Raw genomic sequence first — 24,279 nt, 5'->3', positions numbered from 1 at the left:
CGGAGCACCCGGAGGAAACCCACACAGACACGGGGAGAATGTGCAAACTCCAAAGAGACAGTCACCTGAGGCGGCAATTGAACCCTGGTCTCTGGCGCTGTGAGGCAGCAGTGCTAGCCACTGTGCCACCATGTCGCTCACTCTGATTTCTTCCCGCAGGTGCTGTCAGACCTGCTCATTATTTCCAACAACTTCTGTTTTTGTTTCTGATTTTGGGTTTATTTTCCCTAGCTTTAATGGTGTGGCAGAAGTTGGTTGCAGAAAGCAAGTTTTTGTAAAAATGGGGGCTTGGTATTCTTAAAACTTCCACTGAGCAGAGGGGAATTACACGGTTAATGTTCAGTCAATTATTTACTGTTGGCGTCTGCATAGATAAATTGGCTCTTGGCACACTTTCTTTGCCTAACAGGTGCTATAATGATCTGTGTGCTCCATGGCCTGTAAAACTCGACATTTTAGAATTAAAAATGCATATTTCTTAATTGACCCAATTAACATATGCAAATGAAATCTAATTATCATCACTTGTTAATGGGTTATCTCTAATATAATAGAATTTTCAAATGTAAGTAAAATATTTCTAATTAATTTGCATATAAATTAGCATTTTACTGAATCACTTTTTGCCTAATGACTACAGAGCCCAGCAATTCATAAACATGCAGAAAAGTTTATGGCCCTATTTCTGCACTCAGTCCTTAAACGTACAAAGCTGCAAAATGGGCTGGTATTGTACTTTAAAGGGGATGGTGGTGAGTCTGTGCTGTTGTCCAAACTAGCCACAACTAGTTTGGCTATAATTGACCGTTCACTGTGGCAGTTTCTAAATTGCAATTTATTAATGAAAACGTATTTCAGGAAAGACTTTGATCTGACCCATTAATTATTTCACACTTCCTCAAGAGAGCTGAAATATGAAATGTTGTATCTTTTTAATTGCTGTTTTTTTTGAAAGCTATTTGACCTTATTTCAGTGTTCAATTTTCATTGATCTTGCAGTCACCTACCCGCATTTGTCCTTTCATGTGTTTGTGCTCTACGGAGCTCTTGCTTAAAGAACAAGTGATTGACCATCGAAATATCCCATATACAGTTCAGAAGTGATATAGCCATCTGGGGAGAATTCTGCAGTTTGATCATTCGTACTGATTTGGATTACAGAGCTCTGGTTGGAGACATTGCTGGAGAGTTGATCATCTGATGTCGCTACACCTCTCTCTTCTTGTTTCCTTGTGCTGACGTTCTTTGTGAAGATCACAAGTCTATTGCGTGCCTCAGTCAAAACTGATTTGTACTTTGGCTTCACCGGTCAGTCCAGATCCAACTGAACCAAACCGAGAGAGTATACAAAGGGTGCTGAGGTTGATTTTTGGCATTACCCACTGGGGCACTGATGTAGACACAGCAATATTGAATCACACCCTTGATCAGACCTAATAAAGGAGAGTGTTTTTGTGGTAAGATGGAAACGACAGCACAGCAAGTGGAAATTTGTCCCCTGGTTTCAAAATTCAATGTTGGTGCAGTCTCTTGCAACCCTGTTGCCCTCAGTTACTTGAAACATATTTATCCTTTTCTCTTTTTAAATGATCTTATCTTGAGCTCAGTCGGTGCTGGTGGTGAAGCACCTTATGGTTCTCCCAACAAATCTCTTTGGTTGCCATCCACTTGTTTCCTCTTCGCTTGTGAATGGGAAGGATCTTTTACTGTTTACCTGCAGCAATGTCTTCTTGCAGTTCTTCAGTCACTCCTTAGGAGGTGTTGCTCCTCACAACAAACTGTGTTCTAAGCTTGGCAAAAAAAGCTGATCCAAGCACCACCTCCATTCCCCACAGTATTTTTTATTGGCTCTTCTATCTCCCCAGTATCTCCCCCTCCACCCCACCATATACAGTGTACATGCACACAATATCACATTTGAAGCTCAGTCCACCTGATCCCCTCTCTCCCCAGACATTTCTACTCACCTTTCCAGGCTCCCTTTCTGCCCTGGCATCTCTGCCATTCATTTCTGTGTTCAACACTACCTTCTTCAATCTGATGTTACAGGGGTTGGGGGTGGGATGCTGATGTGGAAAAACAGTTGTGCAGTTAATTACTGTGGCAAGCAACTTTTTTGTCTGCTTCCCCTTTTGTACTCCTCCAAGCTGCTTTTCAGTAAAGTGAGAACATTTGCTGAAAGAATTTGAAATGATGCAGTAAAGCATTTTTTTGGCACACGCTATGATTTCAGTGAATCCAATTCTGATTTTCTGATTTTAAGTCATTTGTTAACCTCAACAGCTGAGAGATGGTAACAGTACCTATGCAATAGTTTACAGTCATGTATCATGAAAACCACACGCCATTGCCACAGAGTGAACCATCAAGTTTGGAAATGCACCCAACAGAGCTGAGAACCTGAAGTTGTAGCAGAAATGGTCTAATCTTCCTTGGGTTTTTCTTAATGCCAGATAATAAAGGATTTACTTAGAAAATAACTTGAAGAATAAAAATGCAATTGCACAATTCTGTGAAGTAATAGTTCTGACGTCTGTGCAAAGTTCCCCTCCCTGGGGCTTCATTAACAAGAAGATGGTGGTTGAGTACTGACAGTTTCTGTGTGAGACACAGCTGACTAATTTTATGAAAGTCGTTTGATGACAGATTGAGCCAAAGAATCCCACACAGCCGCATGCTTCCTTTGTCTCATTTTAGTTTTGATTTAATGAAACTTCTGCACCTGGGATATTAGGGTTTTGGGTATTGATCCTGTCATGGTTCTGGAGTAAATAAATGAATGTGTTTTGATAACAATATGCATATTCAAATCACATATGCCATGTATCTTTGTATTTTAATGAGGTATTTACAAACAGTGCTTCCATGTCCAGTTGTTAATGAACGAATCTGGTTGATTGTATAGGAAGTTCATTTAAATCTTGTGGGAACACTTGGTTTAAGGTTATTGTTTAATCATGATTTTGCAAGAATTAAGAGCACTCATTTGGCAGAATTGCAAATGAGAATTTTTGAGCAGTGAAATGAATAGATCAGGATACATTTGTTGCCTTGAACTATGCAAAATGTATGTAAGTAGAATATGATGGACTAATTTTTGCACTGGTCATGTATTTAGTAATAAGAGACAATAATGTTCATATCTGTCAATGGTACTTCAGCTGAGTCAATCCTACAAATTCCTCCTCATTAATGCCGAATTCTCATGCTGGAACAAGTTCGTAGTCTAGTTCACAGAAGTCTGACAGAGTGACATTTGGTCAATAATATCATACAGCCAATATCCCAGACTTCTCCATCTTTATCCTGTTTTATGTGCCTCTCTATAAGAGCTGAGGTGGTAGTAGTAGTGTGCTGTGCAGGAAGTGGCCTGGGAATAATCCGTGTTCATGCTGGGCCAGATAAAGTTCATGGCATTAGATGACAGCATTATTTACCCAGAAATATTGAGGAAGCTCAAGACCAGTCGAGGCAGAAGAGTCTGCTTGATTAATTGGTATCTTGTCCACCATCTTAAACATTCATTCCTTTCACCTCCCGCATACCACTGTCATGGTGTGTGCCATTCAAAAAATGTATTACAGCAACTTGCCAAGATGACCTCCAGTTCTATTCAGACCCACGATCTTTATTATGACCTGCAGCATTCCTTTCAAATTGGATGTCGGTCCTGACTGGAGAGATATTGCTGATCCGTCAGTGTTGGTGGAGTGCTGCATGCTGGAATTTGCCACCTATGGAGACATGATGGCCTTGTATTATCGCTGGAGTGTTAATCCAAAGACCCTGATAATGTTCCGGAGACGCCAGTGGTATTTGAATTCAGTAAGAATCTGGAATTAAGAGTCTAATGATACCATGATGATTGACAATTATTGGAAAAACCCATTCAATTCATTAATGCCCTTTAGAGAAGGGAGCTGCCTTCCTTTCCTGGTATGGCCTACATGTGACTCCAGATCCGCAGCAATATGGTTGACTCTTTTATTGCCTTCTGGGACAGGCAATAAATGTTGGCCTAGCCCAGTGATGCACTTGTCCCATGAAATGATAGTATGTGGACTGCAAAAGTTCAGAAAGTTCACAATTCATTATTCCCAGATAACTGCACCAGAAGGATATTATGAATATGAATCGATATACATTTAAAAATTCTTTCTGCTAAAAAAGATTTAATTAATTCACTCAGCTGGAATCTGGTGCATCTTTACATCGAGCATTTGCCAAGGAGCAATTAATCCCATGATGAAATCAACATTAGTGGGCACATAGCAAGATGTGGATGCATAAAAATCTAGCCTACTTTGTGTAGTTGGTCTGAAACACCTCAACTGTAATATTTGCCTCATTTTGAACGGCAACATCCATTTGCCCTCCATTTCATTAAATGTAATGGTGTAAAGTAAGCAAAAGAGGTCATTAGTTAACTGTTTCACCACACTATTCGTTATTCCAATAACTTTCCTGATTAACAATCATGTGGGTTTTATCCAACTCCATGGTTAAAAAGTTTGCAGATGACAACAAAATTGGAGATGGCTGGACAGCAAGGAAGGTTACCTCAGGATACAATAGGATATTGATTAGATGGGCTAATGGGCTGAGGAGTAGCAAATGGAGCTTAATTTAGATAAATGTGAGGTCCTGCATTTTGGGAAGGCAAATCAGGGCAGGACTTACACACCTTAATGGTTAGGGCTTGGGGGGCAATGTTTGTTAGGCCACTTTGGAATACTGCATCCAATTCTGGTCTCACTACTGTAGGATGCATGTTGTGAAACTTTGGAAGTCTTCAGAAAAGATTTAGGATGATGTTGCCATGGTTAGAGGGTTTGAGTTACAGGGCTACTTTCCCTGGAGCTGAGGGATGACCTGGTGATTTATAAAATCATGAAAAGCATAGATAGGGTGTATAGCCATGATTTTTTTTCCCCAGGGTAGGGGAGTCCAAAACTAGAGGGCATTGGTTTAAGGTGAGAGGAGAAATATTTAAAAAGGGCCTGAGGGGCAGCATTTTTATGCAGAGGGTGATCCAAGTATGGGATGGGCTACCAGAGGAAGTGGTGGAGGCTGGTACAATTGCAATATTTAAAAGGCATCTGGATGGGTATATGAATAGGAAGGGTTTAGAGGCGTATGGACCAAATGTCCCAAATGGGACTAGATTTATCGAGGATATCTGGTCAGCATTGATGAGTTGGACCGAAGGGTCTGATTCTGTGCTGTTATGATTATGATGAGATATGCTTCTTGCATATTTTAATTTTTTTTGTGTTTTATATCAATTTATACCAAGGCTTCTATTAACATTGTGCTTGTATTCTCCACTCGTTTGACATTTTACTTGGGTTTCTATAGGAATGTGTGTTTCAAATAACATTGTTTGCTTAACGCAGTGACTTTCAGGAACTTAGCTGCCACTTTAACTGTGGACGACCTGTACTGTGGATTTAACCTTGTGTTTTCTTTCACTGTTTAATGTCTGATGCTGATTAGGAGGAGCTAATCTACTTGACAGTGAGAGAGATGAATTAGCATGACAGTTCAAATGATATGGTTGCCTATACATGCTGTGCTGACAGTATTAGCTGCTGATGTTAATTTACCTGTTTCAGCATGCTGAGCTCAGTAACTATTAAGTCTCTATCCCTAATGGTTGTTTAAAAACACTGAAAAGTATCAAGTAGGAGACATTATATAACCGATATTTAGTTTGTTCTTTGCAGTGTTTTATCTTTAAAACTGAGCGCTGATGATGTAGCTAATTTTTAATATTTATTTAATCACTCTACATAAATAACAAATTTGTGCTCATCAAATCTTAATGAAAATGCATTGACTGTCCAAACTACCTTTTTGGTCTAATTTATTTCTTGGTATTTGTGTTTTTGTGCCTAAAACTGAGTGTTTTCTGCTGTCCGGTTCATTAAACATTATGTTTGAGGCTCTGTGCTACTGTTGCAAATGATATCCATCTCCACATATAACCCATTACATCAGGTCAAGAATGTGAGACCACAGTTCAAAACGTTCTGGCACAAGTCTATCAACTATTTTGTTTGGTTAAAGTTAGGATTGTTGTTAACAGTTAATGAACAAACAGCTTGTCATTGAACTTTGGTCTTTTCGATCTTGCAGTAAAATGAAAGGAAAATTCCTCACTCTTTGAGATTTGACATTTGGGTAATTTTAAAATGTTCTAACTGACTTGTGTCCTATTTGAACCACAGAAGTCAGCATTCTTCTGTTTTTGCCTCAATGAGAATTCTTCTGAAGTGAGGGAGAAAACAGACTAAGATATGGATCTCAAGAGAATCTGCAAAGTCCACATAGAGTAATTATTGTTTGCAAGATACATTGTTGTTGCACTGGTGCCCTTAATAATCTTTGATGTACAGCTTGAAAATAATTCTCCTATCCCAGGCCTTTGCCCTCAAATGGCTGAATTTATGTCATTATCATCGGGAATATTGTATTCCAAGACTAAAAATGGGAGTGAACTCAATCTAATTTTTGTGATTAACATTAAAATGTTTATGTTCTGGCTAATATTTACGCATCATCGTACCTCATTAAAGATTATTTATTTAATTATTATTGTGGCAACTTGCATGCACAAATTGATTCAAAAAGTATCTTTGCTGGCTTTGCAACATGTGGACTTTGAAAGGTGCTGCATAAACCTTTTTGCAAGTCAATCTATTGATAAATGTATCCAGAGACTGTTCTGTTTGCCTGATACGTAATTATTTTTGTCTTTCTCTTGGTGGTACCCTACAACCACTCATACGCAAAATATCCAGGACAGATTAGTTAGTTGAAGACTTGGGCAACTCAGAAATGCATACTAAATTATCAATGGAGTTGAACCAGTTAAGACTGTGGAGCTTGAAGAACAGTGGTCAATCTCCCGTTGTTCGACCACCCAGGATTGTACTGCTCCTTTATAGCATTAGTCTAGAGAGAGAACTAGAATTGAATGTGTAATATCCCTTCCTGTGTTGAGTGATCAAGATGTCCAAGGTTTGACTGCCATTCTGTATAGATAACAGAAGAGCCCATAGTTTGAGAATGTATTTGCCACAAATTAATGCCAAATGCAAAAATTCAACTGTCATACATTGTTACAAAAGCCTCAGTTATTTCAGTCCAGTGTGGTATGATCCGGCATCAATAAATGTTGCCTGATGAGTATTGTGTTTAAACACGCAACAATGTAAATTAGAAACAAAAGCAAGGATTCGCTAGTGAACGAGGGGCTTGCTGCTGTAAGCATGAGTCGGTGGCCTTCACCTTTATACTTTGCATCCTGTTGTGGGCTATGTGTTGCTGTGTGTCTATTGTTGCTTCACTTAAAGTTCAGAATTGACCGTTGACTGTTTTTAACAAACACTTGAGACAAAGATATTAAAGTTTAGTCGGAAAAGTGCTATTTTCACTGTGTCGTTTCATTAATTTATCAGAAAGCAATAACTTTTCTATAATTGTGAGCTTGAATACCACAGTGCTCTTATTGGTGTAGTTGCACTATGCATAATTTTGTTGTTAATTACTTAAAAAGTGATGAAATAAACAGTTGAATATTCACTGTGATATTGGGTTTTAATTTTACACATTGGTTCTTAATCATTTTTCCTTGTTAAAAATCATTTTCTCAAATAAGCTGTTCAATTCCAATTTACAAATAAAATTCAGTATTACTGTTTGCATATTCAACCAAATTGCACATAACCACCTGATTTACATTTTACCAACTGTACCCTCGTTGAGTGTCACCAGCGTGAAGTGCTGGCTGTCAACGTAAGAGAACAAGATGGATGAAGTCTGATTAGTTTATTATTGTGTCCTTTTTACGGCCTGTGAAATGGTCACTAATCAGGGGTGTGCTCACTTCATGCAGGCTTTATACAACAAGAGCCATGTGCTGTTGTTCAAATACAGGGTCAGGAAGCTCCTGCACGTTTGCCACCGTGAATATATTCATACCCATTTTTTCATTTGAAGCTCAGTATTCGAGTTGCAAACACTTGGCCTCCAAAGACATTAAGTGACACTGCTGACTTCAACCTGTCAGGTGCCTGAGGCTAAGTGGTCAAAGGTGACCCTGAAGTGACATCCAGTTTGGGAGACAGAGGATCAGAAACAGTCAAAATAAGATTGAATGACGAAAGGCCCAGAGGAGACAAGTCTGGATAAAGATGTGAACAGACAATGTATGAAAAAATTGATAAGGAGTGAGGTGTATGAAACTTGTGCATCAACCTGAGGGTAAAAGACTAAACGGTTGAAATGGTACTTAGGCCACAAAATCTATGTCAAGCTTTGACTTATGACTGATATTTTCCTCTAAGGGTTGATGAAAATCACAACTGCAACCAGATCTGCAGTAATGATCATTTTACCAGAAACTTTCTCAGTATGTCTCAAATTTTAAAATCAATCTTGAGTAAATGTTGCTTTAACTGCTTGTATCTGATATGACTGTTTCATTTGGTCAAGGAATCATAAAAATATGTATCCATTCTTTTTATATATTGTTAGCTTTGCTGGATTGTGAACATGTTGGCTGGACTTGGATGCTTGTTGAATATGGTCCATGATGTAGCTTTCTTTGACTGTGCTTTTCTTAATACAAATAACCATTTGACAAGATTGCTTGAAGGACATACTGTTCCTGTTGAAATGAAGTAGGGAGTGCATGAAGGAAGCAATTATGGGAAATGTAATGCATATTTATTCTTTATTCTTTGAGTTTTGGGCAATACTGGTAGGTCTGTATGTATTCGAGTAAAAAGTGAGGTCTGCAGATGCTGGAGATCAGAGCTGAAAATGTGTTGCTGGTTAAAGCGCAACAGGTCAGGCAGCATCCAAGGAACAGGAAATTCGATGTTTCGGGCACAAGCCCTTCATCAGGGCAATACATTTTCAGCTTCAGGTCTGTATGTATTGCCCATCAACAGTTGACGCAAGTCCATAAAATGTAAAAGCAGAATTAGGCCATTTGGCCTGTCAAATCTACTCAGCCATTTGATCATGGCTGATACTCATCTCAACCCATTCTCCAGCCTACTCCCTGTAGCCTTTGACCATCGTACTAGTCAGGAAGGGAGCTTGCAGGTTGTGGTGCTTCCATGCTCAGGCTGCCATTGTCCTCGGTGGTGGTACTGGTTTCTGTTGACGGAGCCTTGGTAAGGTACTGAAGTGCATCTTGTGGAGAGTATATACTTCTGTCCCATGCTTTGGGTGGGGTGGGTGAAATTTGAATTTGTTAGTATGTCGATCAAGCAGGTCGTGTTGTTATTGATTGATAGCAAGTAGGTGGTATTCCATTACTCCTGAATTCGTCTTGAAGATGCTTGGCATGCTTTTTAAGGAATCAGGTGGCGTTACTTGCTGCAGAATATTTGTGTGTCTGGTCCAGTTAATTTTCTACACAGTGGTACCCCCAGAATGTTGATAATGGGAGATTCATCAATAATGATAACATTGATATTAAAGGGAGATATTAGGATGTTTCTCTTGGTGGAATTGTGTGGTGCTACTGTTACTTGTCACTTAACCTGAGCCTAAATGCTGTCCAGGTCTTGCTTCAAAATGCTTAATTAAAATTTGACAGTGGAAAATGGGAAAAGTACGTTTGGAAGCACATTTGAGGTCTAGTGCTCTTATAAATGTCAAGAGATTTTGCAGTATGATGCACCTTTAGAGCAGATAGAGCATACACCTGGGTCTTCTGGCCAGGTGGGATGCTGCCACTGCATCGCAAGATCCATTCTAGAGCATTTGTAAGGTTAGATTCATGTTGCCTTAAAGGTTAACAGCTATGATGATAAAATAATTAAAACACCGGGTTTTAGGGATTGCCAGAACATGTAGAGCAAAAGGTATTTCAGAAGGTTACTAATGTTTTGTTTAATAGATTTAGTCTAGAAGAGAGAGAGCTGCAAATGTTGTGGGTGCTTGCTTGGTGGAGATTGGTGTCTACAAAGCTTGTAGTGACAACAATTCAGAAGGAGTTTGAACCAAAGTTGCTTAAAAGCATTCAGTAACCACTGACAGTCAGGTAAAGGCCATCCTGCAGCCATCTATATTGTCATGGAAATGAATGGAATTTAAGGTCATCTGGTTTAAAATTAACTCTGGGTTTGCTGAGGAAGTTATTTGTAAAGAAGTGGCTTCAGGCAAGTGAGTGTTGCTGTTAGCAGACTCCAGGCATTTTGGGTGCAGAAGTCCCGGGAAGTCATTTTTAGTTGCAGTGCAGCTGGAAATGGCGTGAAGGAAGCCTATAAGCTGTATTCGGATAATGCAGCTGAGAAATATTGGAGCTCAGAGAAATTCACAGACAGTTTGGTGAAATAAACTGAACCTGTGCTGGTCATGAGTCACTTCAAAATAATCTCAGATATGCTGCAAAAACCAGTCTTGGGCGATTGAATTGCTAAAACATGAGCAGTTGTTCAGGTGGTGTGCTATGTACTTGACCCCAGTTTGTCTATTAATCTATATTTATCTCTTGTTAATCCTCACTTTGAGCATAAGTTGTAAATTGTACGTTTTGTTCTCACTTTATGCAGTAAAGATTCATTCAAAATTTTATTGCTTTATTTATTGTCTTAGTATGTAATTGAGATCTTAAACCTTTTCACTTAAAACCTTGACAGATAGTAACAGAAGTTTGGCATCTTGTCACAGACTTTAAGAACATGGACTACTTCACTGTTTGAGGATTGCTGAACATTGTCCATCCCTATTTCTGACCTTAAGGACGGTGGTCATTGATGGGTGGCAGAATACGGATGAGCTTAGAGTACTGGTTAAGGAACTCCTGCAGTGATATATTGGGACTACAACTATCTTCCATTTATGTCAGGTATGACTTAAAAAAACAGTGAAGAGTTTTTGCTATGGTTTCCATTGGCTTCAGCTCTGTTAAGGCACTTTGATTGCTTCTCTATCAAGCCCTCCCTTATGTAAGGGCAGTCACTGTCACCTCATCCTTTGAATTCAGGGCGGTGATGAAATTGTCTAACAACAATCCTGAAACTTCTTTCCATCCATGATAAAGCAACCTGCTTGATCGGCACTGCATCTGCAGCCTTCAACATCATGTCACTGTCAATGCACAGTAACAGTAATGTGTACAATACAGTGTACTGCAGTAACATAGCAAGATTCCTTCTGAGCATCATCCAAACCTGTGACCTCTACTGGGTAGAAGAACTGGTGCAGTAGATTGACAGGAACACGACCACCTACAAATTTCCCATCAAGACCCACACAATCCTGACATGAAACTGTATTGCTATTCACTGTCGTAAAATTCTGGTAATCTTTCTCTCAAATGGAGTGGTTGTACTTGTACTCACTTCCCCTTGGACTGCAGCAGTTCAAGAAATTAGCTCACCACCATTTCTTGAGGACCACGAAGGATGGCCAGTAAAATAAAGAAACGTGTGGTAAGGAAGTGGAGGTGATTTTCATGTGCAGCCTTGATTTGGTTGAATAGTGGAGGCAAAAAAATCAAAGCACTGGGGAAGGGCATGTTGTGATGAGAAACTGCATACTCCAAATGAACAGACAAACCCAACAGGTGACAATAGCATTTTCAGCCACATGAATTTGAGATTGTTGGACATTTTGACCCTTTTGTAGGTCAGATAGTGGAGCTGAGCAAATAAAGCATTTGATACATGAAAAGTGTCTTGTAATTAAGAAAAGAAATTGCACTGTCATGTTTGTGCTCACTATTATTGACATCAATAAAATATCTCTTTTTTTTTTCCGGAATGCTTCTGTCTTACTATTTTGTAGGTGATGGGGTAAGAATCAAACAGCAGCAACCTGGATAACAGCTGAGCCATACCTGAATGGCCAAGGTTTAATATGGCTGTGTGGTGAGCCAACAGGTCTCAGTGCAGCCAGAAAACCCAAATACTTTGTGTTCCGGGAATTTGAAAATTCTGCCCTGCTCAGCAAGACTGGTAGTGCCTGACTGTCTGAGCAGCTGAACTGGGTCTGTACTTGATCATGGGCGGTAGGTTTGCTGCCACAATCATCTTAAAGTGTAGGCATCTGCAGGGCCTTTGGGATCAACATGGTGCAGGAAAAACTGGACTCCTTGAAGAGGCTCTCGTATTAAACAAGAAATATTGCATCTTATCAACTAACTCCAAGTTACATTGACATGATGGACATTGGTACAGAGACTGAGGAGGACCTGAGATTACTCTCCTGAGATTCTAAGCTGTGACTTTCGAAATGCTTAATGGGTGGTGCTGAGGGCATTCCTCTGTGGTAATGTGTTTTGAGACCTATCTACAGTACATCTATGGAGAGAGAAACAGAATTAAGGCTTCAGGTTGGATAATATTTAATTAGAACCAAATGTTAGTGGCTTTACAGACAACCATCCCCTCCCTGCTCCAATGTTTTGGGCAGAAATGATGGTTTTAGAAAACATTTGCTTCTGATCACTGGGAATGAGTAGGCTTGTGAATGAGCTGTGATGCCTCTCACAGTCGAGTTGGCCTGCTAAAATGTGCTGTTATGACATAGATGAAATTAGTCACTGGAGAACAGCCCAATGAGTGATTTTTGCCTTTGAAGCTATATTCCGTAGGAACTCCAAACTTTGAGGGAGGGTAGAAAATCGCTGAGAGGAAGTGTAAATTCCGTCTGTGTTGGTGTGAAGTTAACTTGCTTAAGTGTTCATATTGCACACTATTCCCTATCCATTTTGAGTGGTGGGTTTGAACTGTGTTACACTCCTCATCTGAGCTGTGAATGCTGCCCCTCTGAGATTTAAGCAGTGAACATTGAGATCACTGTGCTTATGCCAGCGAGATTTGAACAGTTTTTGAAAGCAGTTTTAATTAAATGTTAGCAGGCTACCCCCCAAGCAACATCAGAACCAAGATACCAAAAGCATTTAAATGGTGCAGTTTAAGTAGTAACATCTGTCAATTTGTGCCAATCTTCATTTGCAGCTGTTATACTGATAGAATAAAAGTTGTGCTTGGATGGACTGTGCAGCAGGGGTCACTGTAGGGATGTTGAAGGATGGAGTAAAAATTCTCTTAGCAGATGTAAAGTTGTATTGTAGTTACCAGGCAACCGCTTATGCTTATTAATTTTTGCCATTTATTGCTTTTTCTGATGAAATGTTAATGCTTTCAGGAATTGTTATGTTGCATAACAGTTTTATCAAGCACCCATCGAAGTGAATATGGACATAGAGATAGAGAGGAGACCTGGGTTTGAATCCAGATCTCTGCATGGAACTAGGGTTGAGTTGCTTTGTTTTGGCTTTGGTGCACTTGGACAAGGCAGGAGAACTATTAGTTTTTGTGTGTGTTTAAGTGTGTCAGAGATTGTGATACGGTGACTAAACGCATACGGTGATGTTTGGATGTGACCTTGGAAATAATTGGTGCTTGTGGAACCGAATACCAGTTTTAGGAGAAGCTGGGGCACAGAACACTTGCTAATTTTGAAGTTCCAATGGGCAAGGGGTTGGGGAAATGGAAGTCAAGTGAAAATAATAAAATGTCAAATTCTTTCAATGTGTTAAAGATGTAAAAGTTTGAAGCACTTGGCAAAGCCTTTAACATACGTTAGAAGTTAAAGCAGAATATGAGATGTGACCTTGTGTTGATGTTGGGAAATTTATACTCATGCGTCATGAGTTGGTAACGTGTTCTGCGTCTTGACATGGTAGATGCTGATAGAACCTGCCAAATAATCCTATTGGATCCAGTATTAATATTACCTTATCAAGGTGGGATAAAGGTGTTCTGTTGTGTTTCGTGGTTGTCCGAAGTGCTTCAGTACAGTTATGTATTCTTACACAAAATGAACAGAAGCTGTTCAGAATTACTCGTTCTTTGCATAAATACATAAATTAAGGCTGATGGCATCTGAAACTTGCGAAGGGAATTGGGAGTTTGCATGCTCAGTTGAACATCATATCTGTAACTTATAGCTTGTACTTCTTGGGTGATTGTGTCTGGAAACAACAGTCGGTAATTTGTTTTTATTGGAAATGATTTTCTTGCTGCAATGCTAGACATGTTGATGTGTATGCTGTAAGACCACAGGACTTGGGATCTTTAACCTGCCAGCTGATCTGCCAGCGTCTTAGTGACTGACAATTTAACATAATTGGCCAACATTTACGAATTTCCAGCTGCCTTGCAGATCTTCCTGCAAAACCTGATAATTGTGTTGAGGTTTATGAAGGGGAAGGAAACTTGGCTTGTAGGAGATTGAATTTGACATCCCTTCGGTTTGAAATTGAGTAAAGCCGATAATGATTCAGCGCTATCAAATATTTAAATAAAAGCTATTTTCTTTGAAAGGGCCCATTCTGTAATATTTAGCACATGTATAGTGGCTGGAGCAGCTTGAAAGAACATTTTCTTGTTTGTATGGAGCAAAGGATAGGGTCTGACGTGAGCAAAATGTCAACACCACGTAAAGTCAAATAATGTAATATCTCCACATAATGTGCCACTGAAGACACAATTATTATAGTATTTCAGTAGACTAATAAGAAATATAATGTCCATATAAAGGAAGCAACTTGATCTAACTATGATAATCACCACCTCACTGACAAAAGTGGTTTATCAGATTGTTAAAGTACAGATTGCAAACCAGTATTGATGGGCAAATTTTCTACCTTCAGCGCAGGGTTAATAAAGTCTGTTGTGACGAAGATTATTGATCATTTGAAAATCCCCTGCTACACAGTCAAGCAGACCTTGGCAACTCCATTTTTCAGTGTTCTGTGCCTGTCTCTCCCCAGATTAACTACAATTTTAATTTTCATACACTGCAATCCATCTCATGTTGTAGATTGTCTGCTACTACACAAATCACACCCATCTCGCTTCCGAACCTTCACACAGAATATTATATCAGAAGTTTCCATGAGATGTAATAACAATCCTGTGTGCCATGAACCGAAGAGAATGGCAATATGAGAGAGGCCAAAGCAAATTGTCCATCAAGATAGAGCAGTTAGTCATGTCGCTTGAGTGTTGCAAGTCTCCTCTGATTTGCAGGCAATGTTGGGAGATGCGCATCTGCAATGAGATTTTGATGTTGTGAAAGATACAACTAGATTGTACAAGGTTACATCGGACCAAGTTTGCATTTGCAAGATTGTATGATTTTTCCCATTCAATATTTCATGCTACTGTTGTGATACATGAGACGTTGACATTGGTGACCGTTTTTATTTGACATTTATTTTAGATTGACGTTTGGGTGATCATAACATGCCTTGGGTGGTTTAGTGCCAGATATTCAGACAAAGTGAGTGGCCCACCTTGTTTATGCCGTTTTTGGTCTTCTAAGAGCCTCAAATACAGTATCTCCTGTTATTATTTTTTAAAATATCTTTAAGTCAACCTAGATAGAAGTAATTGAGTTTCTTGTTGCAATGATATTAAGATTTGTTACCAGTTTACTCCTCTTGATATTTTGGCATCTGAGACTACATCATCTGATTTGGTCGTTGTGGCAGACTAGGCAAGCCTATCCACTGCACTCAGCTGGTAGCAATGGCTGGCACATAATGTTTTGCAGTGCTGTACGTATAAGAAATTTCTATCTTCAGACTTGTAGTTTTCTTGCAAGCATGTAGTGAATGCTTTGTGATGATCGTGAGGCCCTCTTCTCTGTGGACAAGAAGTGCACATTTATCAATAAGCAAAAATCCCAGACCATCATCTTCAGAAGACTTAGATTTACACAATACAGTGTAGTCATGATGTGTTTATTCTTAAGTTAATGTACGTACCTTCATGTACGTTCCTGAAGGCAGTGCTAACATGGAAGTAAATAAGGTGAGAGCTAACTTCGTTAGAAGTTAGATTCCATGAGAGAGAGAGCGAAATTTTCATTCTGATTGATGAGAGTTGATTGGAAGCCATCATTCAATGTGACACATTGTTTTCTTTATTTTGTAATGACAAATTGCCTGATAGTGAAAACTAGAATCAATCACTTCTACAATATTGTTGTTTCCATTGTTGAATGGATGAATGAATTAAAACTTGTTTTTTTCTATGCACACAAGCAGGATTGACACACGTTAATTGTGTACTATCTGATGTGGGAGGATGCTGATTGTATGAAGTTCCTTCCCACATACTTAGTAAAGTAGGATTTCCTTCCCAAATGCACGAATAGTGATTTGTGACCAACATAATGTAGTCAAAACAATAGAGACTCCATGACATTGTGATAGAAATGGCAAGTCATTAGCCATATGGAAGATTATAGAAGGAGAATTTGAGTTGGGAACAGATTTGACATGTCAGGAAAAGACCCAATGCCAGCTCAAATTGGACTGAGTTTTTTCTTTTGTTTTTCAATCCAAGATCTGTTGTTATAGTGGTGGGAATTGCGTTTAATTTCCCAGGTGGTTCGCTTTCAGCTTACATTTGGTTTTGCTAACAGCCCAAGGAAGATATGTAAACGTCGTCTTACTCATGTTCCTGTCTGCTTTGTTTCCATGATTGAAAATTGTATGTGAATTTTGGATAGTGTGAATTTAAACTGAAAATAACTTAGATTCTTTACTCGGTATTTACAGTCTTGTAAAATATAAAGAGGAAAATGCTTAAAAGTTAGACTATGTGTAATGTATAATAAACAGTACTTAGGTTTTGACCTATGAATGCATCAGTGTATTACTTCCCAGCTTTGCCTTTCAAACATCCTGCAGTCTTCTGATATAAATACCTCCAAATATTTCTATTCAGAGCTTAAATGTTATATGTAGAAAATACAGAATTTCATGTGATTGTTGTTTCCCTCCATTTGTTTTTATTGCATCTAGTGATAAAAATCAGTTGCCATGTGGTGCATTTAGTAACAGCGCTGACATATGCTCTTTAACATAAGTTCATAGCTCTACAGAAGGAAACAGGATTGCCATTTGGAGACCAGCATTAAGACAAATCTAGGCAAGAAGATCTTCAATAATTTGGAGAAAGGATATTGTTTTGAAAAAGTGACTTCTATTATTTTAGTTTTTAATCCTGAGGCATTGCAAATAGAAATGTTTCGCATCTGTTTTCTAACAAAAACCCTGTCACATAGCAATGAATTAGCACAGTTCTAAAATTGAGACTTTTCATTGTTAGAAGAATAACTGCAGTGTTATTGTTGTCATAATGTATTAAGTAACATAGGTACAGTTGTGCTGGTTTAAAAAATCCTTGCACTAATTGTCACTTAAGCTAATCTTGAAATAATAAAATATTCACTGTAGTCACTTCAAAAATATCAGCACCATTAAGTAATGAGTAAGTAGTATGTTTCAGGTGTTGTGTGAGGTATTGGTGTTGGTCAGGGCACCAGGCTAATAGGATCTTTTTACATATCCTTGGAGTGAAGATGATCCCTTGATTTAACCCAACATCTGAAGGATGATCAATAAGCATTATATTACTTGGCAGCTTGATTTTGACAAATCATAACAACACAGCTTATATAGAAAGGTACCACTTGCAAAATCCATGCAAGTATGCTTCTACGCATTTATAGAATCGTACAGCACTGAAATTGGTCATAAAGAATGTCATGACCCCGAAATGCTGGTCACTGATTTGAAAAAAAAATCAGCCGATTGGTATCTACAACAAGTATGATGTGTCATTGCAGAATAGGGATAATGTTCAAAAGACTTTGCATCTAATAATTGAAGGAAGGGTTTCTTTGGTAGTCTCCCAGATAGTACAGTTGTTCAGGCTTGCTGTATGTTTGATAATACAAGCATCAACACTCAAGATGATTTGGTCCCAATGTTTAAATTCAAAGAAATGTAGCCAAGAAATAGAGAATAGTATCAAGAACCTGAATAGCAGTGACTATATCAGTTAGTTCATCAGCTTTATTCTACGCCCCTATCTTTTCTCAAAGTACACCATTATACTTCTATCTTGGCTCTTTTCAACTTTGTTAATGGAATGTGAGCATTATGGACAGGGTGAGCATTTTTGCTCACTCTGCAGTATTGGTCTGCTTTGTTTTAAAAAAAAAAGGCTGTAAATGTGTTAGAGACACTTAGAAGATGATTTATTAGAGTAGTACATGAAATGACAAGAAGTTTGGACAGGATAGGTTTCTATCCATTGAAGTTCAGAAAAGTTAGAGGAGATTTGTTTGAAATATTGAAGGTCCTGAGAGGTCTTCACATCTCATGTGGAAAGGACCTTTCCCATTATGGAAGATTATAGAAGTGTAGATCACTGCTTTAAAATAGGGTGTCTGCTATTTGAGGCAGGGATGAGGAGGTTTTTTTCTTACAGAGGGCCACAGAGTCTTTGGAATGCTCTTCCGCAAAGGTAGTGAAAACAGTGTTTAAATATTTTTAAAATCGAGTTAGATAGTCTCTTGATAAGAGTGAGAGGTAATCAGAATAGTTGGGTCTGTGGAATTAAATGATCAGTCATGATTTTATTGAATGTCAGGGTAGTCTTAAGGGGCTGACTGACCTACTTCTGATTCCCATGTTTGATAATGCAGAACTTGGGTATTACTGAAAGACTCATTTTGCTAAAGACGTTCATTTTGGACTCATTAGTGCAATTTGCAAGAAATACCAAAGAGTAAGATAAATAGTATTATACTCCATGGGAGGTGAGTACTGATTGATTAGATTAGATTCCCTACAGTGTGGAAACAGGCCCTTTGGCCCAACAAGTCCACACCGACCCTCCGAAGAGTAACCCACCCAGAACCATTCCCCTCTGACTAATGCACCTAACACTATGGACAATTTAGAATGGCCAATTCACCTGACTTGCACATTTTTGGGCTGTGTGAGGAAACCAGAGCAGCCAAGGGAAACCCACGCAGACACGGGGAGAATGTGCAAACTCCACACAGACAGTCACCCGAGTCTGGAATCTCGAACCTGGGATCCTGGTGCTGTGAGGCAGCAGTGCTAACCACTGAGGCGCTGTGCCGCCCCTGTTGGTTGGCAAGCAGACCCCTGGTAATTGTGTTTCCATGGCCAACGCGGTTAATTGTGACTGTCAGTTAACTACCAGGCTTTGACAATCTCTTTTTGTAGTAGTTCATACGACAGAGTCAGAAATGACTTGTTTGTTACAATAATTATCAATTCACAATCCTCTCTCATAAATGCAATCTTCACACTCCTGGTCAGACAACTTTTTTTGACTCTGGTAACAAAAAGGTGACGGTGAGAGATTCAAGAGAAGTGACAAGTGGCTTGCTTATTAGAGATGACCTATATTGGTGTGGCACACCTGTTAGTTTCCGTTTGTCAGCCCAACCTAAATGCCTAGATCAGGCACTGATTCCTTTCATATCCAAAGAGTTCGAAAAGGATATTTTTCCAGATTGGGGATCGCAAGGCAGGTGACTCAGCCACATGAAAGGACTTGCCATTTATGACAGAAATAAAGAGTCCTTTCTTTGCTGAAGGGATAGTACATTTTTGAGAATTCTGTATCCAGGGGTTATTGAAAGTCAGTCATTGAGTATCTTTAAGTCAGAGATTGATAGATTGTTTGTTTGTTTTTAACATCAAATAATATTAGGATACCATGTGAAAATGGTGTTGAGGTTGATGATCAGTCATGATGTAGAATGGTGGAACAGGTTTGAGGGGCTGTATGGCTCTGTCATTAACATGGAGAAATTGGCAGTGAAAATCAAGGCTTTGACTGGAAGCTCTCAGGTACCCAGTTCATTAGTTTCTTTTTAAAATCATTTTTGTGAGCAAAAAGATATTTTATTCCTTCTAATTTGTCACAATCATTGGCTGCCTGTTGGATTCTGGACAACGTCTGATTGCTACTTCACCAGTTGTCTCTGATGAACTATTCTCCAAACGAGCAAATTCTGTCCCTGCTTTAAATAAGGGCATGTTATGGTTTTTCTAAAGGTATCATCAGCTTTCCATTTAAATGTCAACCCATGAATAGCCCATACTTGTTCAGATGTCATTTTTACTGAGCTTTTGATGTGCAGTTGAGGTTGCAGTTTGCTTGGTTGATTTCGTTAATACAATTAACTCCACCGAATAATGTAGAAAAAAAATATCATTTGATCAGAAAAAAATAAATTAGCCAAAAGCAGTTTGTGTAATTACCTGACTGGTACTGTCCACCACAGCCCTTTTGTTAAATTTGCCCTGTTCTATTATTATTCCCATAAGGTCTCTGAGAAACAGTTAATTTAAGGTCCTGGGATAGTTTTCTGGTGGTGCTCTCTATAGGTTCAAAGCATTGTGGAGCAAATTTCAGGTTTGACTTGCAAGTCTTTCCCCTCGAAAAGTTTGCATCCTCAACCACATGCTGGGCAGGGCAGTGAATTGGAAACCAAGTATCAGCTCCTCTCTCTTCTCTCTCCCCCCATTCCCCCCCCCCAAAAAAAAGGTAGGAGAAAACTTTGAAGCCTGCTATACTGTTGCTTGTTTTCCAACAACAATATATTGAGGGGCAGCACCAAGAACCTGACAACAATGATCCTATTGGTACAGCCAGCCAGGGTAGATATGCTGTGCTACTGGAGAAGAGGAATGTTGACAGTAAGATTGAGATAATTGAATTGCTTTCAGCGATATCTGTGACCAACAATGACATTCAGCAGTGGAATCCATTTCAGGAAGATTTGATTTAACCCTCAGGCCCATGGCCTAAACCTTTCATTGTTGGGTTCCTTCGTATCACAAAAGAAGAACTTGGGTGATGAGAACAAAGCAGCATTAGAAAAAAACGAGACTGTTTTGAAGAGGTTATTTTAAAGTATCCTGCAGTCCAAAGCTGCTTAAGGTTGTTGTGCGCTAGGTCATGTAGTCTTAGGGATTTTTTTCCAACTTTAATGTAAAATACATTTGGTAATTTTAAAAAGAGGAAGGAAGAGAAAAGCAAGCTAATTGGAGGAGAACTGTTATGTTGTTTTGACAGTAATAGAAACAAGCTGTTTTGATATTAAATTGCGCAGGAAATTGCTCAGTAATGACAGATAACTCAGTGGAAAAACTGTTTTACCCTGCTTATATTGCATGATGCTAAAGTGCAGCCTTCAGAGGTTAACTATTTTAAGTGTTTTGCTAACTTAAATTGTCTTTTCCTCAAAGTTTGTGTTTTACTAGAGAAATGTTTAAAAGCTGCATTTAACTTTTCGGACTGGACCGTAATGTTCTTTTTTTGTAGAGTATGATTTTTCTTAGATTCTGCTGCTTTACCCACATCCTTGCAATCACTGTTATATTAACAAAGAAGTGGCACTTGAAGATTTTATTTTGCATGACAAGTTATTTCAAACTATCTCATGCTCACCGATTTGGGCTCGCTTTTGCTCTTTTTTGAAGTCCCAACTTCAGGTTGAGTATAAGGGATCTGATTGTCTCTTGAAAATACTGTCCCTCGCTCTGAATGCTGTAATAAATGAAAGGTATCTCGTTCAGTGGAATTTAGATTGGTGTTGGAAACCAGCTGTTCTGTAAATTTCAGTCATGTCCATTCAGTTTAAGTTACATTTAAAATTAGCCAAGCTGACCTTTTTAAGGGTCCTCTGACGGCATTTCCTGTTTGCACTGTCATGATAAGATGATGGCTTCCATTCAGTCGAGTTTGGCAAAGCAGCATGAACGACCATTTCTTTAAAGGTTGGGATTAAACAGGATATATAGTGAAATGTTCAATCAGCCTGAAATCTTGACAAGCTCTTAATGCAGTGTTTTGACACTGAGTGATTTGTGATATTTGGTCTCTGAACAATGCCATAAGTTGTCTACGTGATAATGCTGGGTGGGAGTCTTTTTTTTTCTGACTTTGTATTATGGATTGGTGATGGAGTGATGCATGCCGAGATCAAAATACTCATTGTTCTGATTTACAAATTAAGGTTAATTAACACATGAAATCTCATTTACATGGGTAGTTATGTGAATATAAAGTTAATACAAACATCTCTGCAACATTTTTGATAATTTGTAAAAACAGTATTGGACATCCAAAAAGATTTGGGGGTTCAGGTACAGAGATCTTGAAAATGTTAATCATGGATTTAGAAAATAATCAGGAAAGTAAATAGAATGTTGGCCTTCCTATCCTGAGGACTGGAGTTCAAGGATGTATAAGTTATACTGCAGTTCCACAAAACTCCTGGATAGACCCTACTTAGTGTGTGGTGAGCAGATCTGGGCACCGTGTCTTGGGAAGGATATAATGGCCTCAGTAGTTGTGCAACGTAGGTTTACAAGAATAATAACTGGACTTGAGGGATTAAGTTATATGGAAAGATTATACAATTTAAGCCTGTTTTCTCTAGAACTTAGAAAGTGAAGGGGTGATCTGATCAAAGTCTTCAAGATATTAACTGGAAAAAGACAATTTGTCTTTACCTACACTATCTCCACTGGTTGGGGATTCTAGAACTAGACAGTGTAGTCTGAAAATTAGGGCTAGACCATTCAGGAGAGATATTATGAAGCATTTCTAGACACAAGATGGTCTAGGTTTGGTGCTCTCTTCCACAAACAGCAGTGGATGCCGCATCAGTTGTTCATTTCAAATCTGAGATAAATAATTTTCTTTTTGTTGAGCAGAAGTATTAAGGGATATGGGCCAAATGTGGCCATGATCTTCCTGAACAGTGGGAACAGGCTTGAGGAGCTAAATGGTTACCTTCTGTTCCAATGTTCCCATGTAACGAAGTCCCAGTAGTAGACATCAAGCTCGCCTCAGGAATACACAACTCCATGTATATTTTTGTCAATGTGTGTTGAAATATTATTTTAATGCATTATTTCTCCTGAGCAGAATTCGAATAGGGTTTCAGTCATGTGTTTGTATTGCTGTAGGAATAGGCCAATGGTGAGCATTTGACTGTTTGAATTCAATTTAAGATAAAATAAAATTAGGACCAAGGAGTGAATGTGAAGCTGTCACCTCTATCGTTAAAGCAGAGATATCCCACATTGTAAGTGCAGCTAAAGCTTGTTAGTATAATGCTGGCCTTGCCAAAGGTCCCATATCCTAAGAATCCATTTGTTCCTCAGTTTTCAAAACAAACTGTCTAGTAATGTCTGTGTGATTCCATAATTTACTTAAGCACATTGAACTAAAATAAGTGTTTTTGGTTATTAATGCTTCCTATTTAATTTTTTTTGTTGCAAATCTAATAACTCAAACTGCTGTCTGAAAGTGCAGTTTAAAGGCAGTGGATGATTTTAAATTGTGCCCATGGTGTAAGCTGCCTATGTGAATCTGGGTAAGTGCATTAATCATGTGTGATTTACAGTCTAACCCAGGAACAGAAATTGCAAAATGTAATTTAGCTTTGAGACTTGAATTAATGCTTTCTAATGTGAGTAGAAGTTTGCAGAAGATTTATTAGTCCCACAACTGGAGGTTTTGATAAACGTAATAGGCACTTATGAATGATGGACTGTGACGAATAGCAGGAAGGGAAATTGAAGTAAGGTTCCCCTCAGAAGGACACATCAGCCTTAAACATGACATATATGTGCACTTTTGTTCCTGGGAGCACATAGTAGGGCTATAATGAAAACCCAGCAGCACTGATGTAGACATTGCCTTTCAGCAGTATTTGGAAATATTGAAATAAACAATAATTTTGAGCCCTATAAATTGGAGCTCTTTCTGTAGTGTTGCTTTCAGTGGAAATCTGCCTTTTAACTATGGTTTGGAGATGCTGGTGTTGGACTGGGATGTACAAAGTTTAAAAATCACTCAACAGGTTTGGACTATAACCTGGTGTTGTGATTTTTTAGCCTTTTAAATAGTTGGATCAAAGGTTCTTTTTTAAAAAAAGTAACTCTGGTTTATGATGAGATCTTTCCAAAAACAAATTGTGAGTGTTAACTGATGCCTTTTGATATTCTGAATTTCTCCTTTTAAATCAATACTGCAGATGTTGAGTGGCAGGACTGAATCAGTGCTGCATGTGTAACAGTTGGGATGTTTCAATTGTGGCTTCATTGTTTCAGCCAGAAGTCGTCTTGGATATCATAAAATGGTCCATACTATAGAGGGCAGCAGTGGCCTGAAATCACCGGAGCACTCATTTATTTGTCTCCAGTGGTGTTTTGCTTCTTAGGTCCTGTCAGTGACTCAACTGTTCACTTTGTTTTGGTGACACAAACTGGAAAGCCATTTGCTCCTTGATTTATTCTGGTGATTTCATCTGAAGATAGAAGTGCAGCATAGCACAGTTTAGACAGATAACTTCCTTGTGTTTTTCCTATGGAACTAATATGGCATC

At 38.7% G+C, this 24,279-nt stretch overlaps 1 protein-coding gene across 5 annotated transcripts in view; it reads left to right on the top strand.

Annotated features, from left to right (window-relative positions):
• LOC132815814 (partitioning defective 3 homolog) overlaps nt 1–24,279 on the top strand; it is an 810,799-nt gene that overhangs the window by 222,495 nt on the left and 564,025 nt on the right. The gene's annotated exons all lie outside the window — the stretch shown is intronic.

Source organism: Hemiscyllium ocellatum, chromosome 5 (assembly GCF_020745735.1).
Source record: "Hemiscyllium ocellatum isolate sHemOce1 chromosome 5, sHemOce1.pat.X.cur, whole genome shotgun sequence".
NCBI lineage: Eukaryota > Metazoa > Chordata > Chondrichthyes > Orectolobiformes > Hemiscylliidae > Hemiscyllium > Hemiscyllium ocellatum.
Note: the sequence above shows the minus strand (reverse complement) of the source record. Positions and strands in the feature narration are given on the sequence as shown.